Below are 26,860 nucleotides of genomic sequence, written 5' to 3' on the forward strand. Positions count from 1 at the left end.
GCAAATATTGCAGGCAGAGTTATGCAATTTTGCAAACTGATGTACATTGTTACTATAAAAAAGTATTTTAAATTTAAATTGAATATCTCAAGCAATAATTGAGATATTTGACTTTACAAAAAAACTTTAACCAAAATTTCTAAGTTCCAAAGGGGCATAATTATGTCAATATTGTAGGCAGAGTTATCCAACTTGTCAATCTGATGTACCTTGTTACTATAAATAAGTAGTGTAAGTTTCAATTGAATATCTCAAGCAATAATTGAGATATTTGACTTTACAAAAAACTTTAACTAACGCAGACGCCGACGCGGACGCTGACGCCAGGGCGACTACAATAGCTCTCATATTCTTCGAATAGTCGAGCTAAAAAAGCCGATGTAAGTTATTCACAGATGGTCAAAGATGCAATATTTAAGAATTATTGGGTTATGTAGTAAAATTTATTAATGCACAATTGTTTTACGGGTAATGTATTGCTGCCTTTACAATTCGCTCAACACCTGAAGAAAATTTATTCATTTTTTTAGTACAAAATATTGCCGAGATTGTCAATTTTGTCACATTCATAGAATATTTAAATTTCATTTATCATTTATATCATTATTATTTTTTGTAAATCTGTTTTTTAATGTTGGTGCAGTGAAGTAGACAGTCAATGGTATGTGTGGTAAGAAAATGATTCTGAAGAGGATATATATATAAATACAATGTAAATCTATTTTTTTATTAACATTTATAAATGAAATTGAAAATATACAACTAAATTTGTATAGTCCTTTCTTTGAAAAATAATGAAAATAAACATGTGACAAATAAATCATTTGACGTTAGTTGTGAAGGATAACTATGAAAAAATCTGTTTTAAAATAAAAAATAATATAAACCAGCTGTTCTGTATGCCAATAAAAGTTTCTTCCTGTCAATCTATATATGAATGCTTGTCTAGAATGATCTCAAAATATATTTAATACACTAATTAGTAGAATATTTACTATATATATATACTAATACACAGGTAATCAAATAAAAATATACAAATCATTTGGAAATAATTCACAGAAATAAATACAAATTTCAAACATGAATTTCTTTAAAAGTTTTTAAGCAATCAAGAAACATTTTTTTTGCAATGCCACCATTAAACCATGTTAAATTGAGTTATTGGAATTTTTAATCTTATCAAGCTCACCATCATATACTGTCGCTGGAATTCGACAATATCTGGAAATTTTGTCAAGTTTGGTAAGATATTTAAAAAATAACACAGACTTTTACCGGTTTGTTTACAAAACATGCCTATAAAAAGTACGGCAATCCCATTGTTGTGCGTATGTGCAGCAGATGCTCATTTTGAGGCCCGCACAGGGGTACTTTTATATATTGACCGACTACCGGTAAAGCAGACGACGTTTACGTATACATTTTGTAGATGAAATTCAGACTCACTTTTGTCTTGCTAACTCAGAAAAAAGGCTTATTTATATTACACAATTGTAATCTTTAAGTGGAATGGATTGAAAGACTGGTGTTAAACGCTCCTTTTATATGTTATTGTGTAGGTTGAATACCACTAAATTAATTTCTTCTTCACTCTGCAAAGCTAAGCAAAAATGAATTTGAATCATTTATTCTTTAACTACATATTTCATTATACGTTAATAAATGATAATGCATGTGTTTTTATGTAAAAATGATTTATATGTTACATAGTACGTTGCATATAAATATCGTGTTATCATAGATATTCATATACTAACGTAATGATTATGCTCAACAATTTTGGTAACAAATATTTTTTATTTGACATAAATGAACAGCAAAGAAATAATAAAATGTCTAAACATGTTATTTTACGTTTTAACTTAATCATTTAAGAAGAAAAACAAAGAGCCGGAATTATCTACTCGCGCGTTAAAAATATCGTTTTTACGTACCTCTTCCAGGGCCTCTCAAAATTACCCGTTATGTTTCTAAATATAACTTTTATGGTGATACCGGAAAATCGAAGCGCTGAAGTTTATTATGGTGCAATTGTTTGTTTTGTTTCATTTTTTACGCCTTTTTCCAACAGTATTTCAGTCATATAGGCGGGTACTTTCCTAACCATCGTTCCTGGAGAGTAACACCAGTACTAGACTACCTTCCTCCACGCTAAACTACCAAATCATCTCCCGGGGATCGAACCCACGCCAGAGAAGGTCACTGGATTAGAAATCATCGACTCTAACCCCTCGACCACGGAGGCGGTCATGGTGCAAGATTCATCAGAATACGTAAGCAAATAAATGAAATATGCCCCGAAAATCAGTGTTTTTTTTGTTTGTTTTTTTATGGTGCAAGATTCATCAGAATACGTAAACAAATAAATGAAATATGTCCCCAAAACACTGATTTTCGGCCGAGTTTATCTCCATTCACGAATTCGAAAACCTAGCTAAACGCAGTTTTCCGGTACTTTCTGTACATAGCTCTGGGGAATTCACCTAATGGAGTGTAATAGCGAACTCAATGTTTTCGGCCTTTTTTTTAAAATAAAACTGAAATAAAACAGTTATTTTTATATAAGAAAATAATTAAATATCATTGTATGAATAATTCCATACAAAAAATAAAGTAAATACACAAGTTTACACAGAAAATAACCTTATTTATTATGGAAGATTTCACTACGCCTGTTTGAATTTTATTGATTTTCATTATAATTTATAAACAATTTATTTTTTTAAAATAATTTGCAATAGATATTAAACGAATATTGATAATTTTCAAAAACATAATTTTTTTCACCTTAAACGGTTAAATAATGTTAGAAAAATAGACATATCTCGTAACTGTGCTATGTTCTTCATATGGTGTAATTCCCCAGAGCTAAAACGGTAACGTACCGGAAAACGGTGTTTAGCTAGGTTTTCGAAAAGGTCAATTCACGAATTCGAAAACCTAGCTAAACGCCGTTTTCCGGTACTTTCTGTACATAGCTCTGGGGAATTCACCTAATGGAGTGTAATAGCGAACTCAATGTTTTCGGCCTTTTTTTAAATTTAACTGAAATAAAACAGTTATTTCTTTCTAAGAAAATAATTAAATATCATTGTTTGAATAATTCCATACAAAAAATAAAGTAAATACACAAGTTTACGCAGAAAATAACCTTATTTATTATGGAAGATTCCACTACGCCTGTTTGAATTTTATTGATTTTCATTATAATTTATAATCAATTTATTTTTTTAAAATAATTTGCAATAGATATTAAACGAATATTGATAATTTTCAAAAACATAATTTTTTTCACCTTACTGGTCGGAGACCATCAACCGGACACTTTTGGATCATTTTTCCGTGCAGATTTCATAATTTTTAACCTAGAGACCATAAAATTTGACACAGTTCAGCTAGGTTCTTCTCCTAACTAACAAACTAGTTTGTTTATTTCTGATTGTATTGACACTTATATCTGAGGCTCGTCAAGGAGGGTATCAAAATTACCTATATTGTCTACACACAGTACCATGTGTCCGGACAGATGACATGTACATGATGTGATTGAATTCAGATAAAAGGTTGGGTGTTTTGATTTTTGATTTGTAACATGATATACAATATGTCAGCAACAAATGCTGAAGTTTTGATTATTCTATTATTCACTCTGCAAATGATTATAGCTGGTATATGAGGTAAGGCATTGCTTTCTTGACCCCCGAATTTCAACGTCAACATTCTTGAAATAGACATTAAAATATTACAATTTACGGATGTTGAAGTAAATTTATTTACTGAATTTTAAAAGAAACATACACTTATTGTTGATAAAAAAGTGACTGACAACCACTAAACAAAGAAAATACTAAATTAAGCATTTTTGGGGCCGTCCGGATTTGGTGGTTGTCCGGTTTTGGTGGTCCCCAGCCAGTAAACGGTTAAATAATGTTAGAAAAATAGACATATCTCGTAACTGTGCTATGTTCTTCATATGGTGTAATTCCCCAGAGCTAAAACGGTAACGTACCGGAAAACGGTGTTTAGCTAGGTTTTCGAAAAGGTCAATTCACGAATTCGAAAACCTAGCTAAACGCCGTTTTCCGGTACTTTCTGTACATAGCTCTGGGGAATTCACCTAATGGAGTGTAATAGCGAACTCAATGTTTTCGGCCTTTTTTTAAATTTAACTGAAATAAAACAGTTATTTCTTTCTAAGAAAATAATTAAATATCATTGTTTGAATAATTCCATACAAAAAATAAAGTAAATACACAAGTTTACGCAGAAAATAACCTTATTTATTATGGAAGATTCCACTATGCCTGTTTGAATTTTATTGATTTTCATTATAAACAATGTTTTTTTTTGAATAATTTGCAATAGATATTAAACGAATATTGATAATTTTCAAAAACATCAATTTTTTTCACTTTAAACGGTTAAATAATGATAGCAAAATAGACATATCTCGTAACTGTGTTATGTACTTCATTTGGTTTAATTCCCCAGAGCTAAAACGGTAACGTACCGGAAAACGGTGTTTAGCTAGGTTTTCGAAAAGGTCAATTTTGAATTAGGTACTTTTAACTAAGCGTTGCAGCGTTCTATCGGCATATTTTCATATATTAATACTTTAGCGGCACAAAATAATACCGTATCAATACATTCATATGTGTATAATTTTTCACAAAGCTGCAATAACACCACATACTCTAAGTCTCTTGTGAAAATCTGTCCATTTTGCACTCTGCGCGTTCCGCCATCTCTATATCCGATTCCGCGCATGCGCGCGACGAGACTTTAAGCTAAACGAAAGTATCCGATCCCGCGGTCTAATGTGGGAATTCCCCCAGTTTTTCCTAAATCTAGATCTACTTTCGTTTTTAATTGTTTATTTTTTTGTAATTTGTGTTGGCAAATTAATTATTTCTGTTTCATGAAGTTATCATTTCGATTCAGTATAAAATATGTAACATAACGGCCACAAAATTTAGAGGATACTTACGTCAATTTCTTCAAATTTAAAGAAATCCTAGACAAACCTCCGTCATACTGAAATTTTCTTCAATTCTACAGCGCATGCGCGATTCATAAAGGCCTTACAACACTAAATATTGTCCTTCACCTACCAAAGAAAAGCATTTAAAAAATAGATTTTGTTGGGTACGTTACGATATACCGTAACTTTACCTAAATCAACTTTTCATTACCGAAATCAACTCATAAAAACGAGCCTGGATTAATTATCTTGCTTATGTTTTGAGCCTCTTACAAGTCCAAAATTTATTTGATGGGGCGGAGCCGAAAAATGTGATTACTTAATTTTAAAAAACATTCTCAAACGAAAACAAGTGTTCAAGGCCTGAAAAGGGTATTTTTTCACTAAAATCGGGTGAAATTGCGTAAAAAGTTAATCGTGTATATAAATGGTAATGGGTTAACTCTGGAACATACGATACGTTATAGTACATCCCAGGTTAACTATATCAATCTGCATGATTTTAATTGTAGCATCAATTGTTTATTGTTTCAGCCTCAAATAGTATAACTTTTTATTGGTAAGTTACAGAAATAACAAGTATTATTTGTTGTATATTGCACATTTTTTTATCTAGTACTGTAATGCGCATGTCCATTATTTTCCCGCCACTCATATATACCTTGAACAATCAGTGGTCATTAAACAATAGAACTAGCAACACGTGTCTGTGATAATTATATACAACAAGTGCACGCTCTGTGTACATATTAATAAATAGACCCATACTACAACATTATTAAAATAGAGAAACACGGAATCCCTAAAGAAATCTCAAAACGAAAAAATTGAAAATGTTGCAGGTTCATTGAGTCTGTTCATGGAATGTACTTGTAAGTGCAAGCTACCGTCCACGCAAACTAGCATCGCTAAAGCAAAATTCAACATTTAAAAACTAGTCAAGGAAATGACAAATTATTTTCAATAAAAAGGCTAAAACAGCAAAACTTTGCACATTAGGTAAAATGTTACATATGACATTTTTATAAAAGACTAAAATACCTGAGTGTAACCTTAAGTAATCAGATAAATAGATAAATTGATAAGGCTAATAGGAACCTAGGACTTATAGTTAAATATTTTTAACCTACATGAATAAAGAAAACTTTTTACAACTTTTCAAATCACATGTCAGATCCCATATTGAATGCAACTCTGCAATAAGGACGCCTAAATTAAAAAAAAAGACGTAACAGCCATTGAAAATGATCTCTTTATCTTCTTTATATGTGGAACTCAAATTAAGTTCTTATCGCAAATTCCTTGTTTTGATGCAAAATCTCAATAAACGTTTAAGTAAGGTTTTTTTTTAATATATAGCATCGTCCCGCGTTAAGAGTTCGTATAATCTTTCTGTTTCGAGTCCGTTTTGTGGCGTTTTCTTCGCACAAAATGAATATAAATTTACGTTATGTCAGGACCAATGCATATTATGCTTTGAATCATCATTGAAAGGGCGCGATGATTAGGTGACATAGTAGAATTTTATAATGAAAGAATGGACACTTCCCGTGCAATTTATTGACTTTTATGCATTTGAGCTGAAAATACTTGAAAAGCCACTCTTTCTAAGACTGATGGTAATTAAATCGGAGCGTTTATCCGACAATTGCCGATTGGACTGTCAAGGGAAGGTGGTGACTAAATTTCCTATAACGTGTATGGTTAACACCTATGTAATTTATACAGCAACATGCATTATAAATAATGACATTAATTCTTACTTACCTTTGGATTCGAAGGCTATCCTTGCGAAGTTGATGGAGACAACATAGATACAAGTATCCAAATAATGTATACAAAGCTTTATCATCTGCATATTCAAAATATCCAAAAGAAATTTAAAGACACAAAAGACTCGTCTAAAACAAAGGCAAAAGGTACATCCACGTTAAGATTACTAAACTATTGCATATACACAGAGACTGTTAAAAATCATTTATTCGAATAACCGTGTCTGAATCCATATGAAATCAACACCAGCAATACCCTTTGTGTTCTTTGATACGTTGAGCTCTTGCTGTAGATTTCGATAAATCTAATTCACGATTTAATTTCACAAAAGGGCATGCGGCTTATATGCTGTAACTTTACCCAAATTCTAAGTAAAAAATGAGTTACCTGAATAAAAAGTTTGGATGAAATAACTTTTTTCTTCTTCCCAAAATTGCCTGCACAAACGATTAATTCATGCACTATTCATTTAAGTTGTGTATTTTTGCGACGGACGCGCCCTCAGGCGCGTTCAGAGTTAAGTCATCTACACATGGGATTTCGTTGGCTACAATCGCGCAATGTGTCCTAAACCGATTAACAGCCCAACAAATAGTACATGAATTTGATCCTTCAAAACTCCCATACTTTGTCTGGATATCTTAATGTCTTCCATATTTAGCCTTTTCAATTTCAAATTAAGTTATCCAAGTTAAAATATGAACGTATATTATTGATAAAAACGTTATAGTCCCGTAGTATTATTGCGCAATATGCAAATTACTGCTGAAACGATTTACCGCTGTCGAAAAAGTAGGACAGCAAATTATACTACAATAAAGGTATAACCTCTGAGTTCCAAGACATTATTAGTAGGAAATAAATATTTCTACATTATACAAAACATTATTATTAACAAATCAAAAGTTTTTCGTGACTCTAGGATAACTCGCGCATTAATAAAAGAAGAACTATTTTCGTGACTCATACCGCGGGTTTAGCTGAATATTCAGCAGTTATTAATATATTAGATACAGTACAATGGTTAGTATAAATATCTATTTTTGAAAATGCATGTAAGAAGAGAGTTTTTCAACACTTTACCGCCATGTAGTCTTTCATGGTAAGGAAGTTATAATATCAGTTCTACTTCCGATTCTTGTGGTTTGTTTACATATTTTTCTAGGTCATGATATGAGTTAATCTTCGCTATTCTAAAATAGATTCTGCTTCACCTGTTCTGATTTTTGGACAGGCGATTAGGGAGTACACATTATACATGTAATTAATATACCAGCGGATTACATGCAATACTTTTAGAAATTCTATACAATTGTAAGAAGCAAACAAGTTGAAAATGAAATTTAGTGTGAAATTGAAAAGGACAACTAAACACTGTAGCGCTTAAGTTTTTAGGCATAAATTTCATTCTGTATTTAAGTGCTTGAAAGTAGAAAATCTGAATTATATCAGTTTGGGACACAAAATATATTGCTCTACAAATCTCGAACTTGTATGGAACAAATTTTCTCTGTTATATATTTTGTGTTTTGTTTTTGTTTTGTTTTTTTTTCTAAAAGAAGCCTTAATGTCTCTCCGGTTGCATGTCCGTCGCATTCAGTGCTGCAGCACTTTGATTTACTTCTGCATTATTTATCCATTAGATATTCCGTATATACATCGCCTGAATAAAATCACAGTGCAATTTTAAATAAACAGTCATTTCTACTTTATTTTCTCCCTCAAAATGAAATCATTTTCTATTTGAATGTTTGAGAATATCAGCAATTTGAAATTACCGGTAAAATTTAAAATACATGATTCGAGGTTACATTTCCGGTGTCATATTGTCTGATAAAAACTTTTAAACTTGACTTTTATTACACTTGAATCCCTTAAAGGTACTTGAGCGTTGAATTATATCAATCGAGCTGGTGTACGGAAAAGTAAATGTGATATTGGCAATGTTAACTAACATCGCATGTAGATTTTATAATTGGCGATTAACGTGAATTGGTTCATAACTGAAAGGTCTGTAATACCATAGATAAGTTTGTTGAGACATGCAGTATTTAGTTTCTTTAGTGATAACAAGCCACGACAAAAAATATGTAAAGATGTTCTTGGTAAGTGTAAGATACATGATCTGATATAACATATAACTATATATGAAGATAATAAAATGCTCAAAAACAAAATATTAGTTTACGTCATGGTAAAGGTTTATACTAAATCACTTAAAACTCTATAAAAAATATACATGTATTGGCAACACTTCAAATATACTTACGTCGCTCAAGTCACAGTCTTACTTTGTGCCAAGGTATTGGACAATAACCCTTACTAATAACTATACAACATATGTGGCCTCTGTTCTCATTTGTTGAAAAATTTGAATTTTTTAGAGAAAAGGTGTAAATGTAACGAAAGTAACGATGACGTGACTCGTAGCATCCTTCTTCTTGTTTAATTTTGCCTTTTAGAGAAAGTGTCAGTATTTTCTTTCGAAATATCAACGCTTCTTTTGTTTAGATGACAAACCGTTTAATAAATATTTAGCCTAAGGCATTTATAAAATAATATTTAAACAAACAAAAACATACGCCTAAAATTTGGACAATAACTCTTTCTAATAAATATACAGCACATGTGGCCCCTGTTCTAAAATAGTTGTTCAAACATTACCTTGTTTGCTTTTAGAAAAAGTAAAAAGTCGAGCGTTGCCCCGCCTGGTGATGGCTCTTGTTATATAACTGATTCACACAATTCTAGAATGTGATTTCCCTAAATCGTACATAAACAGTTATTGCACAAAAGTGTGAAAATTCCTTCAAAATGTTCCTCAATTTCAATTGGCCATAAAAATAGGAAATAATTTTAATATATTTGTAATATTTCAAGACTTACAACTGATACAGAGTTCTATTCCGGTTAGAGATATGATGAACTCTTCTAGGTTAAAAGCAGGCCAGTTTCATTATGACACAAATACAGTGGTTTATTGCATACCATAGCACTTGTATCTGCTGCAATAAAATCATTATTATACCATTGAATTTTTGCATGTGTGTTTATTTAAATTTGTTTCAGTTTTGTTGGTTAAGTGATATGTAAAATAATATTCATTGATTTTATATATTAAAATATAAATTATTTATCAATGTTGTTTTGTCTTTCATAACAAAACTAACTTCAATTTCATCTATGTATATATACAATACATTGTAAATATTTAATATTGCCATTTGCTGTATTGAAATGTGAATCAAACGCCAATTAAAGTTCATATTAATTTTTTTTCTGTTTTGCATTCATAATTTTTATGTTGGTTTTGTATTCATATTTTTTATGTTGAAATTTGCAAACAGAATAGATTTTATTAGTTTTGAAGTAAACTTATTCTTTGAAAAGTTTATTTAATTATAAATAATGAATACAAGATTGTCTAAATCATTTTAAGTAAATTCAGCTTTACTAAACTGTATATGTTCGTAATTTAATTTTATTCTGAAACAAGTTTTACCAGTTAGAATGCTGATAAAATGATTCTGTGGATGTGTAAAAAGCCAATACTATTGATATTATTTCCCACTATTGGGATTCAAGCGTTGATATTTTTTGCTTATTCATAAAATACGCGCATCATACTCGATCGTCATAGATAACACAACATCTCTGGTTTTGATAGAAGCACATAAAAAATCGACAGACTGGAACCTAGGCTAAAATCAATTATGTATAATTCCGGAATATCCCAAGAGAAAAAATTGAATGTAGGTTTCGTCCCGAGACACATTTAGATTTTAATTAAGCGAATTATTATACGGTCCAGAACTGTGTGAAGTAAATAGAAGCAAATGGTATTCAGAGAAAAACTGTATGTAAACTAGTCAAGACGTGTAACACTATAATTGAATTAAATTTTCCTGTAAAAAAATAAATCTTTAGTATTCACAAATGAGATATTTCAGGAAATGATACGGTATATATGCAATTTCCAAACCTTTGGCTTAATCTGTCTAGAAGAAATGATTTTCTTAACGGATATACGAATAGTATTTTTAATTTAGAACTTTGTTTTTGCCAATATTGTAATAATGAAAAGGTATAGTTCAAATGCGTTGCAATATTATCATGACTACAAGAGCGATCAGTGATCACATGTGTCGCCTCATGATGGTCAATTTCATGTTGGGGCAAGTTTTGTGACAGATGGACAGACAGACGGACAGTGCACAACTAGACATGGTACTGATCATTCCTGTAAAGTTTTGATAAAATTGCACCAGTAATTTATGAGGAGTAGTCCGGACAAGCTTTTGTGTATCTGGCAACACACAGAAAAAAACACCTTTTTATCATAACTCGGCCAAAAATCATTCAACCGGAAAACCCGTGCAATATGCGCAAGGACTTGAGCTACAGATCAATCCTGTAAAGTTTCATTGAAATTGCATTAGTGGTATAAGAGAAGTACGTAGTCCGGACAAACTTTAAAAATAACTAGAACTGCCACTATCATGGCGTGAATACTCCCGCATACCACTTTGTCAGAATCAACAGTGGCCATTTAAAGCTCAAGGACAACCTCCCTGCCAAATCTGAGGTTACTAAGCCAGTGCACTGCTAAGTTATGTATTCTACATGCTTCAAATGTGAAAATGTCAAAAACAATACACTGCGGACAGGCATTCTTAAGCAATTGAGGGGAAAAGCTTTTTTTTGTCAAGGTCCCTGTGACCTTTGACCCAGTGACCTCAAAATCAATAGGGGTCACCTATTAATCATGACTAACCTCCATGCCAAATATGAAGACTGTGGGTCAAAGGAATCTTAAGTTATTGGGCAGACAAACTTTTTGAAGTTAAAGTCCATGTGACCTTTGACCCAGTGACCTCAAAATCAAAAGGGGTCATCTACTAATCATGACTAACCTCCATGCCAAATATGAAAACTGTGGGTCAAAGGAATCTTAAGTTATTGGGCAGACAAGCTTTTAATAATCAAGGCCCCTGTGACCTTGACCTTTAACCTGGTGACCTCAAAGTCAATAGGGGTCATCTACTAATCATGACTCACCTCCATGCCAAATATGAAAACTGTGGGTCAAAGGAATCTAAAGTAATTGGGCGGACAAGCTTTTTGAAGTCAAGGCCCCTGTGACCTTGACCTTTGACCAGGTGACCTCAAAATCAATAGGGGTCATCTACTAATCATGACTAACCTCCATGCCAAATATGAAGACTGTGGGTCAAAGGAATCTTAAGTTATTGGGCGGACAAGCTTTTTGAAGTCAAGGCCCCTGTGACCTTGACCTTAGACCTGGTGACCTCAAAATCAATAGGGTTCATCTACTAATCATGACTAACCTCCATGCCAAATATGAAGACTGTAGGTCAAAGGAATCTTAAGTTATAGGGCGGACAAGCTTTTTGAAGTCAAGGTCCCTGTGATCTTGACCTTTGACCTGGTGACCTCAAAATCAATAGGGGTCATCTACTAATCATGATTAACCTCCATGCCAAATATGAAGAAGACTGTCGGTCAAAGGAATCTTAAGTTATTGGGCGGACAAGCTTTTTGAAGTCAAGGTCCCTGTGACCTTGACCTTTGACCTGGTGACCTCAAAATCAATAGGGGTCATCTACTAATCATGACTAACCTCCATCCCAAATATGAAGACTGTGGGTCAAAGGAATCTTAAGTTACTGGGCGGACAAGAAAAAACCTAAGGACGGCCGGACGGACAAGCTGATTCTGTATACCCCCTTACAACTTTGTTGTCCAGACAAACTTTAAAAATAAAAATTATTAAAGGGCCATAACTCTGACAAAAATCATTAATCCGGTAAATGCTTACAATATGCACAACTAGACTTGGTACTGATCATTCCTGTAAAGTTTGGATGAAATTGCACCTGTAGTTTATGAGGAGTAGTCCGGACAAGCTTTTGTGTATCTGGCAAACACAGAAAAAAACACCTTTTTATCAAAGGGCCATCAGACTCGGCCAAAAATCAATCAACCGGAAAACCTGTGCAATATGCGCAAGGACTTGAGCTACAGATCAATCCTGTAAAGTTTCATTGAAATTGCATTAGTGGTATAAGAGAAGTAGTCCAGACAAACTTTAAAAATAAAAATTATTAAAGGGCCATAACTCTGACAAAAATCATTGAACCGGAAAATGCTGACAATATGCACAACTAGACTTGGTACTGATCATTCCTGTAAAGTTTGGATGAAATTGCACCAGTAGTTTATGAGGAGTAGTCCGGACAAGTTTTGTGACGGACAGACAGACAGACGACGGAGAAGTGATCCCTATATGACGCCACTACTCCGTAGAGGCGACACAAAAATGCATTTGAACGACAAACCTTATAATACTAAAATGCAAGAAAGAATTAATATGCATTTCCATTCTTACATTAAAACAAACCTTTATCATCGAAGCATGCATACCATACATTTACAACCCCAACAACGGACATTCTGCATCAATCACTTGAACTAGGAAATCATGTTGAGTGAAGTCAGACAGCAGAACTGAGACAAGCAGCTAACATCAATGAAAGCATACGCTATAGGAGCAAGAAACAATCACATTAATCTTGTCATTTTCTTTAAGTTAGATGTCACCATAGAGGATAAATGTCCAATCTGCTTTTTATATCTTTGAAACTTTTTGGCAATGCACCTTGTTAAGCTTTTTATTTATTAACCAATTTAAGTATGAGAGTTTTTACCCCATTTGCTATTGATACCTTTTAATCTATTGGCATTTGCTCATAGAATCATTGTGTGCGGTTTTATTAAAAGTAACAAATGATGACAGCAAACAAGGTATAAAATCAGTTAAAAAAATCAAACAATAACAAGGTACGTTGCCAAAACTATTTACTTATTTATGTATACATAGAAAACAAACCTTTTCTAGAATGTTCTTATAAATGAATTGAATAATGACCTTTAACTTATCAAAGAGCGAATAAATAAATAGAACTATTTTAATTTATTAGCTTGTTGCCTTTGCTATCCACAAACTTGTACCTGCATCATAACTTGTAGTTCTTGGTGTATTGTCTTCATACATGGCCACAACAACCCTTGGGACAAGACCTTTCAGTAGACCACACTAACCTTGACCTTCATCCATAAATGACCTTGACCTTCAAGATCAAATGTCCAAATTTTGCTTGTTCTTGCTATTATTGGCTGTAACTTCGTTGTTTTTGAATGGATTGTCTTCAAACTTGAACATAATAATATTCAAGGATAGCCCTTTAAAATAACCAGACAGACCTTGACTTTCATTCATAAATGACCTTGACTTTAAAGGTCAAATTTTTGAAATTTTCATTCTTTTGGCTGTTACTGGCTGTAACTTTGCTATTATTCTATGGATTGACTTCATATTATAACAGAACATTCTTAAGGACAAGACCTTCATGTTTGTTTGTTTCATTTTACGCCTTTTTCCAACAGTATTTCAGTCATATAGGCTGGTAGTTTCCTAACCATCGTTCCTGGAGAGTAACACCAGTACTAGAATTCTTTCCTCCGCGCTAAACTACCAAAGCATCTCCCGGGGATCGAACCCACGCCAGAGGTAACTGGATTACCTTCATGTTTATCAAACTCAAATTGACCTTGGCTCTTTTATGACCTTGATGGTAAAATTATTGAATTTTCACTGATTTGTGCATTAAATGACCATATATATTTATTGTTGTGTGTATATATATAATATAGAACCATCCGCATGGGACGCAACAATAATCATATACCAGTTGTTGGCTGCAACAATTGGGCTGCACCATGGGGATAAATATACATATATAATGTTATGTATATATATATATCCCCATGGTGCGGCCAACAACTGGTATATGATTATTGTTGCGTCCCGTGCAGATGGCTCTTTAATAACTGCCGTAAACTGTTTTATGTTTTCTTATATAAGGCCGCTTCGCTATGCAATCTGTTCATGTACTTTTGAGTAATAAAAGTCAGCTTTATAACAGCCTTGTGTTATTTTGCTTATGCAATTATAATAATTCACACCACAGACATAGACATATGCTGTATCATATATGCATTATTTAAATATGCTTACTTTGAATAATGCTTAATAATCAGACACATACTGACAGGATGCGACCACAAACAAATGCTTATTAATAAAGCACTTAAAATAAATAGGCCTATGCAAGACTCATTTACTGGTACCAATTTCTAGTCTTTCAGCTTTTATGCGACTCGAATACGGACTGACGGACATCAGACTACACATTATGGACTCCGCGGTTAATTGAATAACTATAGAAATATAAGTAAAATAAACAAATAACATAAGAATGTTCAAGTTTAACTATTTAAATTTATTTATGTAAGCCCTTTACAATTAACCTTGCGCAATTGTAAAATCCGACGACAATAATATGAAATATCTCTAATTTCAATATATTATCATGCTTACAAAATTAACATACATGTATATGTTTATATTTAATGATATGTAAGGACTTACAACAAAACCATATTAACACCCATAAATGTGTTTAATTTGTTTTGATTAGCAAATAACAGGTTACGCTCATTTTTAATACATAGATAGTCCTACAAACAATATGCTAAAAAATTCATTGTTTAGCACATTTTATGTTACAATCTCTATGCTAATACATGTAAATTTACAGTTATGCATGTTTATACTTATCTATATACAATTGTAAAACAAACAAGCAAATAGTTCACAATGAGCTCCAAAAGTCTAAAAATTGAAAATCAAACAAGGATCAATTTGGTCACTTAAAACAGAAAATATATATACAAGAAACATGGCAATGCCATGAAACCAGGTTTTCAATAATCACCATTGTAGATAAATATGTTGTATTTGAAATACAAATACAAGCAACAAACAATGTAACTATGTGCAATGTAAAACATGAATAATGTAGGAGGAATTGCCACTGAAGAAGTGTTCACTATATATTCTGTATAAGGAAAAAAACAAAGGGCCATAATTAGGTCAAAAATTATCCAATCACAAAACCCAGACAATATGTGCCAGGGCGCTTGATGACAAAGCTTCTGTGAAATTTTGAACAAAATACGTTGAGAAATGTAGGACGAGTTCAGCACAGAAGAATTTGTTCACTATATATTGATAATTCTGTATAATGAAAAAAAACAAAGGGCCATAATTAGGTCAAATATTATCCAATCGCAAAAAACACCGACAATATGCGCGAGGGCACTTGATAACAAAGCTTCTGTGAAAGTTTGGTCAAAATCCGTTGAGAAATGTAGGAGAAGTTGCGCACGATAGAAATTGTTCACTATATATTCTGTATAAGGAAAAAAACAAAGGGCTATAATTAGGTCAAATATTACCAAATCACAAAACCCTGACAATATGTGCCAGTGCACTTGATGACAAAGCTTCTGTGAAAGTTTGAACAAAATCCGTTGAGAATTATAGAGGGAATTCAGCACAGAAGAAATTGTTCACTATATATTCTATATAAGGCAAAAAACAACAAAGGGCAATAATTAGGTCAAATATTATCCAATCGCAAAACCCCGAAAATATGCCCCAGGACACTTGGTGACAAAGGTTCTGTGAAAGTTTGGTCAAAATCCATGGGGAAATGTAGGAGGAGTTGCGCACAGAAGAAATTGTTCACTATATATTCTTTATACGGAAAAAAAACAAAGGGCCGTAATTGGGTCAAATATTATCTAATCGCAAAACCCCGACAATATGCCCCAGGGCACTTGATGACAAAGCTTCTGTGAAAGTTTGGTCAAAATCCGTTGAGAAATGTAGTAGGAGTTGCGCACAGAAGAAATTGTTCACTATATATTCTATATAAGGAAAAAAAAACAAAGGGCCATAATTAGGTCAAATATTATCCAATCGCAAAACCCGGACAATATGCGCCAGGGCACTTGATGTCAAAGCTTCTGTGAAAGTTTGGTCAAAATCTGTTGAGAAATGTAGAAGGAGTTGCGCACAGAAGAAATTGTTTACGCCCGCCCGCCCGCCGACATACCTCAATCTAATAACCAGGTTTTTTCCTTCGGAAAACCTGGTTAATAACTGGTGCTAAAGAAATATACTAGGAATAAATGTGAAAACCAAACTCTAGATTTAGCCCAATTTGAGTTATTAGAGTTTAAATGCTTTTTATTTTTGTTCATTTTGAACAATTACAGTACTATCAACAGGACAGCTTGCTCAACTATACACAGTACTGGATAATGCAGAATTGTCTAACATTTAAAAGGGCAATAATACAGATTCATGCTATAGTTATGATACCTGGATAGTAATAATACAGATTCATGCTATAGTTATGATACCTGGATAGTGACCAATTACTAATAAGTAATGTTAAGGTCAAATCCACCCCTCAGGAGATACCAGCTTTCATGCAAAAACCAACAATTTTTAAGTCGCCAAAGTCGTTATTGAAAAAGACCTTCATCAAATAGTATAAATATCTCAAAAATTACATTCCCACCCTGTCATGTCAAAAAACCTCAGTGGAGTCCCTTTAACTATACAAATTGATACTAAAGTATTGTACACATTAATCGTTTTGGCATAATTATAATTTCTTTTTAATTCAATTTTTTCATCTTTACAATATAAAATAAAGAAGGAATCTCTAAAATATAACAAAAGATGTTTGTAAAAACATGTATGCCCTTACGCAGCTAATAAGTCATGTGACCAGGTAACCGTAATTTTTACTACTGACCAAGTGACACCCATAAACAATTGAATTCATCAACTGGCCATGATCAATCTTCATATCAAGATTTGAAGTCCCCAGTCCCATTGGTTTTAAATTAATGATCAGAGACAGTTTGGTGTATTGACTGATTGACAGTTCAACCAACCAACACATACAAAGCAATATACCCCCACTTCTTTGAAGGTAGGCCCAACAAGCAAATTTTTGTTCTTTATCTAAATTAAAACGTGTATGTACAAATTTATATATACAAGTCACTTTTCCTAGATATCATCTCACAGTATTCATAATATATACAATTATATTTTTATCATATAATCTGATACACAGTATATCATATAACTGATAACACACATGCAATATCAACAATTCCCGTGTCCTATATCTAAAATTACTGGTATTAATATCTAACATTTCCTTGTCCTATATATCATATAACTGGTATTTATTTATACCATTCCCTTGTCCTATATATCATATAACTGGTATTTATTTATACCATTCCCTTGTCCTATACATTATATCACTGGTATTTATTTATACCATTCCCTTGTCCTATATATCATATAACTGGTATTTATTTATACCATTCCCTTGTCCTATACATCATATAACTGGTATTTATTTATACCATTCCCTTGTCCTATACATCATATCACTGGTATTTATTTATACCATTCCCTTGTCCTATATATCATATACTGGTATTTATTTATACCATTCCCTTGTCCTATATATCATATAACTGGTATTTATTTATACCATTCCCTTGTCCTATACATCATATCATTTGTATTTATTTATACCATTCCCTTGTCCTTTATATGATATAACTGGTATTTATATATACCATTTCCTTGTCCCTATACATCATATCATTGGTATTTTATACATACCATTCCCTTGTCCTATACATCATATAACTGGTATTTATTTATACCATTCCCTTGTCCTATACATCATATCATTGGTAATTATTTATACCATTCCCTTGTCCTATTTATCATTTAACTGGTATTTTATTTATACCATTCCCTTGTCCTATACATCATATCATTGGTATTTATACATACCATTCCCTTGTCCTATACATCATATATAACTGGTATTTATTTATACCATTCCCTTGTTGTCCTATACATCATATAACTGGTATTTATTTATACCATTCCCTTGTCCTATATATCATATCATTGGTAATTATTTATACCATTCCCTTATACTATTTATCATATCACTGGTATTTATTTATACCATTCCCTTGTCCTCTACATCATATAACTGGTATTTATTTATACCATTCCCTTGTCCTATACATCATATAACTGGTATTTATTTATACCATTCCCTTGTCCTATACATCATATCATTGGTAATTATTTATACCATTCCCTTGTCCTATTTATCATATAACTGGTATTTATTTATACCATTCCCTTGTCCTATACATCATATCATTTGTATTTATACATACCATTCCCTTGTCCTATACATCATATCATTGGTATTCATTTATACCATTCCCTTGTCCTATACATCATATCAATGGTATTTATTTATACCATTCCCTTGTCCTATACATCATATCATTGGTAATTATTTATACCATTCCCTTGTCCTATTTATCATATAACTGGTATTTATTTATACCATTCCCTTGTCCTATTTATCATATAACTGGTATTTATAACATACCATTCCCTTGTCCTATACATCATATCATTGGTAATTCATTTATACCATTCCCTTGGTCCTATAACATCATATCAATGGTATTTATTTGTACCATTCCCTTGTCCTATTTATCATATAACTGGTATTTATTTATACCATTTCCCTGTCCTATACATCATATCACTGGTATTTATATATACCATTCCCTTGTCCTATTTATCATATAACTGGTATTTATATATACCATTCCCTTGCTATACATCATATCATTGGTATTCATTTATACCATTCCCTTGGCCTATACATCATATCATTGGTATTTAATATATACCATTCCCTTGTCCTATTTATCATATAACTGGTATTTATTTATACCATTCCCTTGTCCTATACATCATATCAATGGTATTTATATATACCATTCCCTTGTCCTATTCATCATATAACTGGTATTTATTTATACCATTCCCTTGTCCTATACATCATATCATTGGTATTCATTTATACCATTCCCTTGTCCTATACATCATATCATTGGTATTTATATATACCATTCCCTTGTCCTATATATCATATAACTGGTATTTATATATACCATACTCTTGTCATTTATATCATATAACTGGTTTTTTTTTTATACCATTCCCTTCTCCTATTCATCATTAAAAACTGGTTTTAAAGTGCTTTTGGGGCAACTGTAAAATTTGAAACCGATTTTCACTTTTGAACAGTTTTTTTTCGGGCCCTTTAAAGGATTTTGGGTTTGCTTTAACTTTTTAAGTTTGGGGGGAAATTGAGTCCCACTCAAGAAGTGAAAGGGGAGCAGGGATTTTTGAAATTTATTCATTATCCCTCATGTACAGACTCAATCAAACCAAGTCTGCAATTCTCATGTAATTTTGTTGGATCACTTTAGTTTCCAGATTTTTATATACCTTTTTTTTTCCCGGGAAATTAAAATTATCCCTTGCCATAAAAACATATAACTGTAATTTAATATAAAATAAATTCCCCAATTTTTAATATCAATAAACGGGGTTTTTAAATTTTAATCCCATTCCTTTTTCCCAAATGTTTTCTTTATAACGGGTTTTTATTCACTTAAAATTTTTTTACTTTCTTCTGATTTCAAACATTAATTAAAAAATCTGTTTAATTTTTTTCTTTTAAATTTACTCATTCTTTAAATTTATTTTTTTTTTTAAAATTTTTTTTAAACAATTTTTTTTTTTTTGGGGCCATTATAAAAAAACATAATTTTTCAAATAAATTTATTTTCCTCTCACAAACTGCCATGATCTTTAAAAAAAAACCCTTTTACCTTTTTTAAGGGATAAATATTGTCTTTTTATTTTCACTGTTTTCTTTTTTTTTATTTTTTTATAAATGAAATCTGAATATTAATTTTCTTCAATTTCAATATTAATATTAAAAGTACTTCAAAAAATTGAAATTTAAAATGACCAGAAATAAAGAAATAACAAACTCAATATTTAAGATGATTTATATATCTATAATAACGTAATATATTTATTCTCTAACTTTACAACAGTATGCAAATAACTCGTCATAAGTATCACTTTTTTGATGAAAAAAAATAAATAAAAAAATTTGATATATATTGTGTCTTTTAACATGAAATAATTTAGATTAAACACTATGTTAATTTACATAAATCCTATATGTTAAAATTTCAATCCTTTTTGTGTTGAAAAATAGCAAATTTATCACCTCTTTTAACATGGAATAATTAAGTTAACATTATGTTAACTACATGGATACTTTATCCCTTTTTTGTTGAAAAGTCAAACCAAAAATCATCACATTTAACATGAAATATTTGATCCTTATCTTTTATATACTGTTTAGCATCCCTTCCCTTCCCTCTGGTAAGTCCTTGTAATGAGAATATTGACCCATCAACATCAAACTCCTCACCATCTCCTGTTATATAACCGTAACATACACCCACATCTACAGTATGAGGAAAACTAGGAAGGCTATCAACAAACTTCTGCCATGTTGTCAAACTCATTGTGACATAAACAAGTCTAATGTGCTTTAAACTCTTCATCTCTAAAGGTAACTGTATTATATTGTCAGTAAACCTACAAAAATCTAAGTGAAGCTCACTGAGATTGTGTAACAATGGTAATACTGTAACTAGTCTCTTTGTTATGTTGGTATGATATAATTGAGATTCATTGCTATAAATCCTCCTTGCAATACAAGCTTTTTTTAATTTGTTAGATTTCTTATAATATCAAATATTTTATCATAACTACTATCTTTCAATTTTTCAAAAATCTAAACTATTTCAACGGCTTGTAGTATTAGCATTATCACACTAACAGTATTACAAATCAAGGTACTCAAGTTTTTGATGTTTTTGATAAATTTTACCATTATGCCTGCTTCCCACACTCACATTTAACACAATCAAGATGTATTTGTTCAAGATGACTGGTTCTCTCAAGAAAATTAACAGAATTGTTAGCTGTATCATCAATGAACTTATTGTTTTAAAACTCATTCTTATTGCTACAAGATTGATTCATACTAGTTAGTAACTAACAGCTGTTTTTAAAACACAGGTAATACTGCTTGTCAAGTTGGTCACTGGGTAAGCCATCAAGAGTCAGAGATTTTAATGTTTAAAGTGTTTACTTTTAATTGTCTCAGAAACCACAATTGCTTAATTCTCATCAATCATCTGTTGTTATTTAGTCAGAGGTGATTACTATCACTTTGTGTACTTAATAAACTTTGTAATTCAGATTCATATTTTATTGCAATTTTTTCAAGATGATAAAACATTGGTAAATATTTTGTAAATTTAACATTGTTTGTGTTGAAAAGTCATCCCACCTTTAAAAGACAAGAAATAGGGAAACAGGAACAATTTGTTTTGATCAAAAAATGTACAAACAAAAATCACAAAAAGCTATTTCCCTTTTATAAATGAAACCCAAAACTCCTACATAAAAAACAGTAAAACTTCCTATTTTCTACATGTTTCATTTAAATTTTTCCCTAGTCCAAAAATAAGCTTTTTAATACAGTAATACAACGATTTATTCCCTTTTCTAAACTCGGGATTTTTAAATTTTAAAAGGTTCTAAATTTAAAAAGGGCACTTTTTATTGGTTTTTCCCTGATTTCCCGAAAAACAAGAGCCCTTTTTACACATTTTCCTATATTTTAATTTTTAAAAAGTGTTGCTAATCCCAGGGTTCAAGACCAAATAGCCCTTAATGAACAACATTTGACTGCTCTTTAATATTCATTTACTGTTGAACATTTTCCCGAAAAAGCCCTCATTTAACAAACTGAATGCACTGGCTTTTGCAAGATGCCAACATTTTCGTTTGTGTACTATCTGACAAACTTATTCATCTTTTTAAAATTGATACCAAAATGTTCACTGGGCAGCCAGAAAATTCCCCTCTGCATTGATTTGGTGAATGAAAGAGTAACAAATGATTATTAGGCTTGGATACATAAAGAGGGAAGAACATTTTTCTTCTGTCAAAATTTCCCCAGTTTCAAGACAATTATTTCCACGCCACTTCAGTGATATTTTTCAAATCATCAAACAACAGATTTGTCAAATGTTTAAGGACTTATCTTTTGAAATAATTGGAAAAACAAATTTGTTTTCCTCCCCATAAAAGGGCCCCCCAAGCGTGACACACCATATATAAGATTTACTATTTAAATTCTACATATCTCTACATCTTTAAATACTGGGAGGAGTTCAAAATTCGAGAAAATTTTAATCATTCGTTTTTAAATTTCCCAGGGGTTTTATTGAAAAACCAGGGGGGAAAAAAAGTTCTAAATAAACCCGTGTAAATAGCACACCTTATTTTTTTCTATTTACCATCACCCCATAGACCCAAATTTAATTCTGCCCGGGATAATTGGGTACCTGTTTTTAGGCCCCCCCACAGACGGATCCCCAACTCTTTTCCACCCCAAATGGATCTAAAAGATTTTGTTTAATTTCGTTATTGGGTTTTTTTAATCATTTCTTTTTCAGTTTTTTTTCAAACCCCTTTTAAAATTTTAATAAATTTATGAATTCTCCCATTACTTACTCTCAAAAACTGTGAATTTTTCCATGGCTTGCCGTGTAGTTAACAATGGTGGTTACTTTCTTTTAAAGTCACGTTCTGGGGAAGCCCTGCCTGGAAACTCATTCCTTAGTCCCTCCACTATTCAAAAGACCAATTCATCTCTAAAACCATCAAGCAAAATAAAAATCTTTTCAAGAATTTCCATTTTCCAGAAAATTTTACTTATGACGAATTTTATCTTATCATAATCGCATTTCAAGGCATTTCTTTGACACTTCGGGATCTTAATGTTATGGTCTAAGAGAAAAATATAAAACATGAAATCAAATTTCCCTTCATTTCCTTGGGACTCCATCAAATTCATCCAATTGTCATTGTGTTTCCATCCACTGTGTGCCCATACACCAACCCAATTGATCAAATATTTTACAGAAACTACTCTTACCAGACCCCTGCCATCTCCAACAAACGTAAAAAATTTCTTGGATCTCCATTCTTTGTGAAAATCTTCTACATAGACTTTATTTTCCTTTTCCCTCCGACTCCCCTCTGGCCTCTTTTCTATCTTGCTTGTTAAAGTGGGTCTTATATAAACCGTCACTAAGTTTATAATTTTTCGCTCATCTGGTTGTAAAGGTATTGCTGATACTTTAAGTACATCAACTGCCCCGATAATTTCTATCAATTGAGTACGACAACCTGAAATTTATTAAGCAGTCCATAATATCAGCAAAACTTACAAATAATCTAAATATAACAAGATTCCCTCAAAAGGGAAAAACATTTATTGAGAAAAGGGCAACCTTAACCTTGAGCTGGTAAGGCAGTTGCATTGGTTCATCAAATTGCCTTATTCAGGTGATCTGTGCCAAGTTTGAAGAAAATCCATGACCAGGTGCAGGATTTATAAAGCAGAGACGAGAATGTCTGATATATTACTTTTGGTCTTCAAGGGTAACATTGACCTTCAACTGGCACAACTGTGGCATGTCTTTTCATGTTGCAGTAAACAGTTATGCCAATTTAAAGGAAATTTATACGGTTTATAGAGCGAATACATTGTTGTCTGTCTAATATTTGACCTTTGACAATCGAAGAAACTGTGAGCCAGCACTGCAGAGGCATCGGTTCTAAACATTGCCTTGTTAAGATGCACAGTTGCGTCAAGTTTGAAAGAAAAATCTTCAAAGGGTATAGGATGCATAAAGGAAAAAGGAAAATGTTTCATATTTGACCTTTGACCTCCATAGATGACCTTGAGCTTAAGCAAACCAAGGACAGACATTGGTTTTGCACATTGCCTTGTTGAGGCAAGTTTAAGGAAAATCACACAGGGGCTATAGAATTTATAGAGAAAAGAAAAAAAGTTTGATGTTTGGCATTTGTCCACCAAGGGTGATATTGACCTTGAGCTGGCACATTGGTGGCATTGGTTCTGCAGGTTGACAGGTTGAAGTGAGCATTTGAAGAAAATCTTTAAAGGGGTATAGGAGTTATAGAGCGGACACAATGGAAACAAATAGACGGAATGACTGACCTAATGATGCCGAAAAGTAATTCCAGTATAGCACCAACCACATTATGTGGTATCGTATAATCAAATGTTAATTGCATGAATTTAATAATATTCTAAATTTAATGATACTGTATGATCCGCAGTACTAAATCATTATATAAATTTCTAAAATAATACAGTAACGATGATCTTCAGCTGTTTTTTTATTTTTTATATTAATGGCACTATCATACACTTGTATATACACCATCAAAACAAATATTCACTCACCTAACTTGGCTTGATCATAATCAGCCTGACTTTGACCTGAGGAAGTTTCCGTCTTAATTTTTGCCATCTCCTACAAAAACAACTCATCTTCTTTACTCAAAAATAATTATAGTACAAAAATAATCAACAATATATAATTAAGATGTAAATATAAATTCATAAGATTTTGTACATGTAACTTAGCATAATAAGTTAATAACCACCATAATTGCCACATTTAATCACTTATGCAGGTCATCAGGTGAGATTTTAAATCCTGAAAGAATTATTTTGTGTTCAGATTGTGTTTCTTAGTGGTACAGATCTAAAGCCGATATTAAAATCAAATTTAATTGTTCTATACCTTATTCTATAACAAGAGGGCCATGATGGCCCTGAGATCGCTCACCTGTATATAGCCCCCCCCCCCCCCACAACGTTGCAGGGCCAATTTTAACCCAAGGGCTTTTTATGCACAAACTGGTAGACACCCATAAGAAGATGTTTCATGCTAAAAACATCTAAGCTCTAGCTCATTGGGCTTTTTAAAAGAAGATTTTTTTTAAGTTTTTACTATACACATATAGTTAAAAACAATGACACCCTTGGGCAGACCAGTTTTGAACCCCAGCGGCTTTTATTTGAACAAACTTTTAGTAGACACTTACTAGAAGATGTTTCATGCTTAATATCTAAACTCTAGCTATTTGGTTTTTTTCAAAGAAGATTTTAAGTTTTTGCTATACACATATAAAGAAAATCAATGACCCCCGGGGCGGGGGCCAATTTTGACCCCAGGGCTTTTAATTGAACAAACTTGATAGACACCTATTAGAACATATTTGATGCTCAATATCTTAGCGATAGCTCTTTTGAGTTCTTTAAAAAAAAGATTTTTTTAAGTTTTTGCTATAACACATATAAGGGAAAATCAATGACCCCTGGGGCGGTGCCAATTTGACCCCAGGGCTTTTATTTGAACAAACTAGGTAGACACCCATTAGAACATGTTTGATGCTAAATATCTTAGCCATAGCTCTTGAGTTCTTTAAAAGAAGATTTTTTAAGTTTTTACTATATGCATATAGGGAAAATCAATGGACCCCCTGGGGGGGGCCAATTTTGACCCCAGGGCTTTTATTTGAACAAACTTGGTAGACACTTATTAGAACATGTTTCATGCTAAATATCTTAGCTCTAACTCTTTTGGTTCTTTAAAAGAAGATTTTTTAAGTTTTTACTATATGCATATAGGGAAAATCAATGACCCCCTGGGGCGGGGCCAATTTTGACCCCAGGGCTTTTAATTGAACAAACTTGGTAGACACCTATTAGAACATGTTTGAAGCTCAATATCTTAGCTCTAGCTCTTTGGGTTCTTTAAAAGAAGATTTTTTAAGTTTTTACTATATGCATATAGGGAAAATCAATGACCCCCCGGGGCGGGGCCAATTTTGACCCCAGGGCTTTTATTTGAACAAACTTGGTAGACACCCATTAGAACCTGTTTCATGCTAAATATCTTAGCTCTAGCTCTTTGGGTTCTTTAAAAGAAGATTTTTTAAGTTTTTACTATATGCATATTGGGAAAATCAATGACCCCCCGGGGCGGGGCCAATTTTGACCCCAGGGCTTTTATTTGAACAAACTTGATAGACACTCACTAGAAGATGTTTCATGCCAAATATCTAAGCTCTAGCTCTTATGGTTTTTTAAAAGAAGATATTTAAAGTTTTTTCTTTCGGTTGCCATGGCAACCTGAGTTCTGCATGGAATTAAATTCTTTGAACAATTTTTAAAGGTGACCACCAAAGGAACATTCCTGTGAAGTTTG

At 32.2% G+C, this 26,860-nt stretch overlaps 1 long non-coding RNA gene across 1 annotated transcript; it reads right to left on the reverse strand.

Moving 5' to 3' along the window:
* Positions 1-15,099: 15,099 nt before the first annotated feature.
* Positions 15,100-18,365, reverse strand: LOC132758047 (uncharacterized). Its single transcript, XR_009629527.1, has 2 exons — positions 17,111-18,365; positions 15,100-17,069 (listed from the first exon to the last, which is right to left on the reverse strand). It is a non-coding gene; the product is annotated as an uncharacterized LOC132758047 (long non-coding RNA).
* Between the last annotated feature and the right edge of the window lie 8,495 nt (positions 18,366-26,860).

The sequence above is a fragment of the Ruditapes philippinarum genome, unplaced genomic scaffold, assembly GCF_026571515.1.
Source record: "Ruditapes philippinarum isolate M1 unplaced genomic scaffold, ASM2657151v2 ctg2309_1_1_1_1, whole genome shotgun sequence".
Taxonomy (NCBI): domain Eukaryota; kingdom Metazoa; phylum Mollusca; class Bivalvia; order Venerida; family Veneridae; genus Ruditapes; species Ruditapes philippinarum.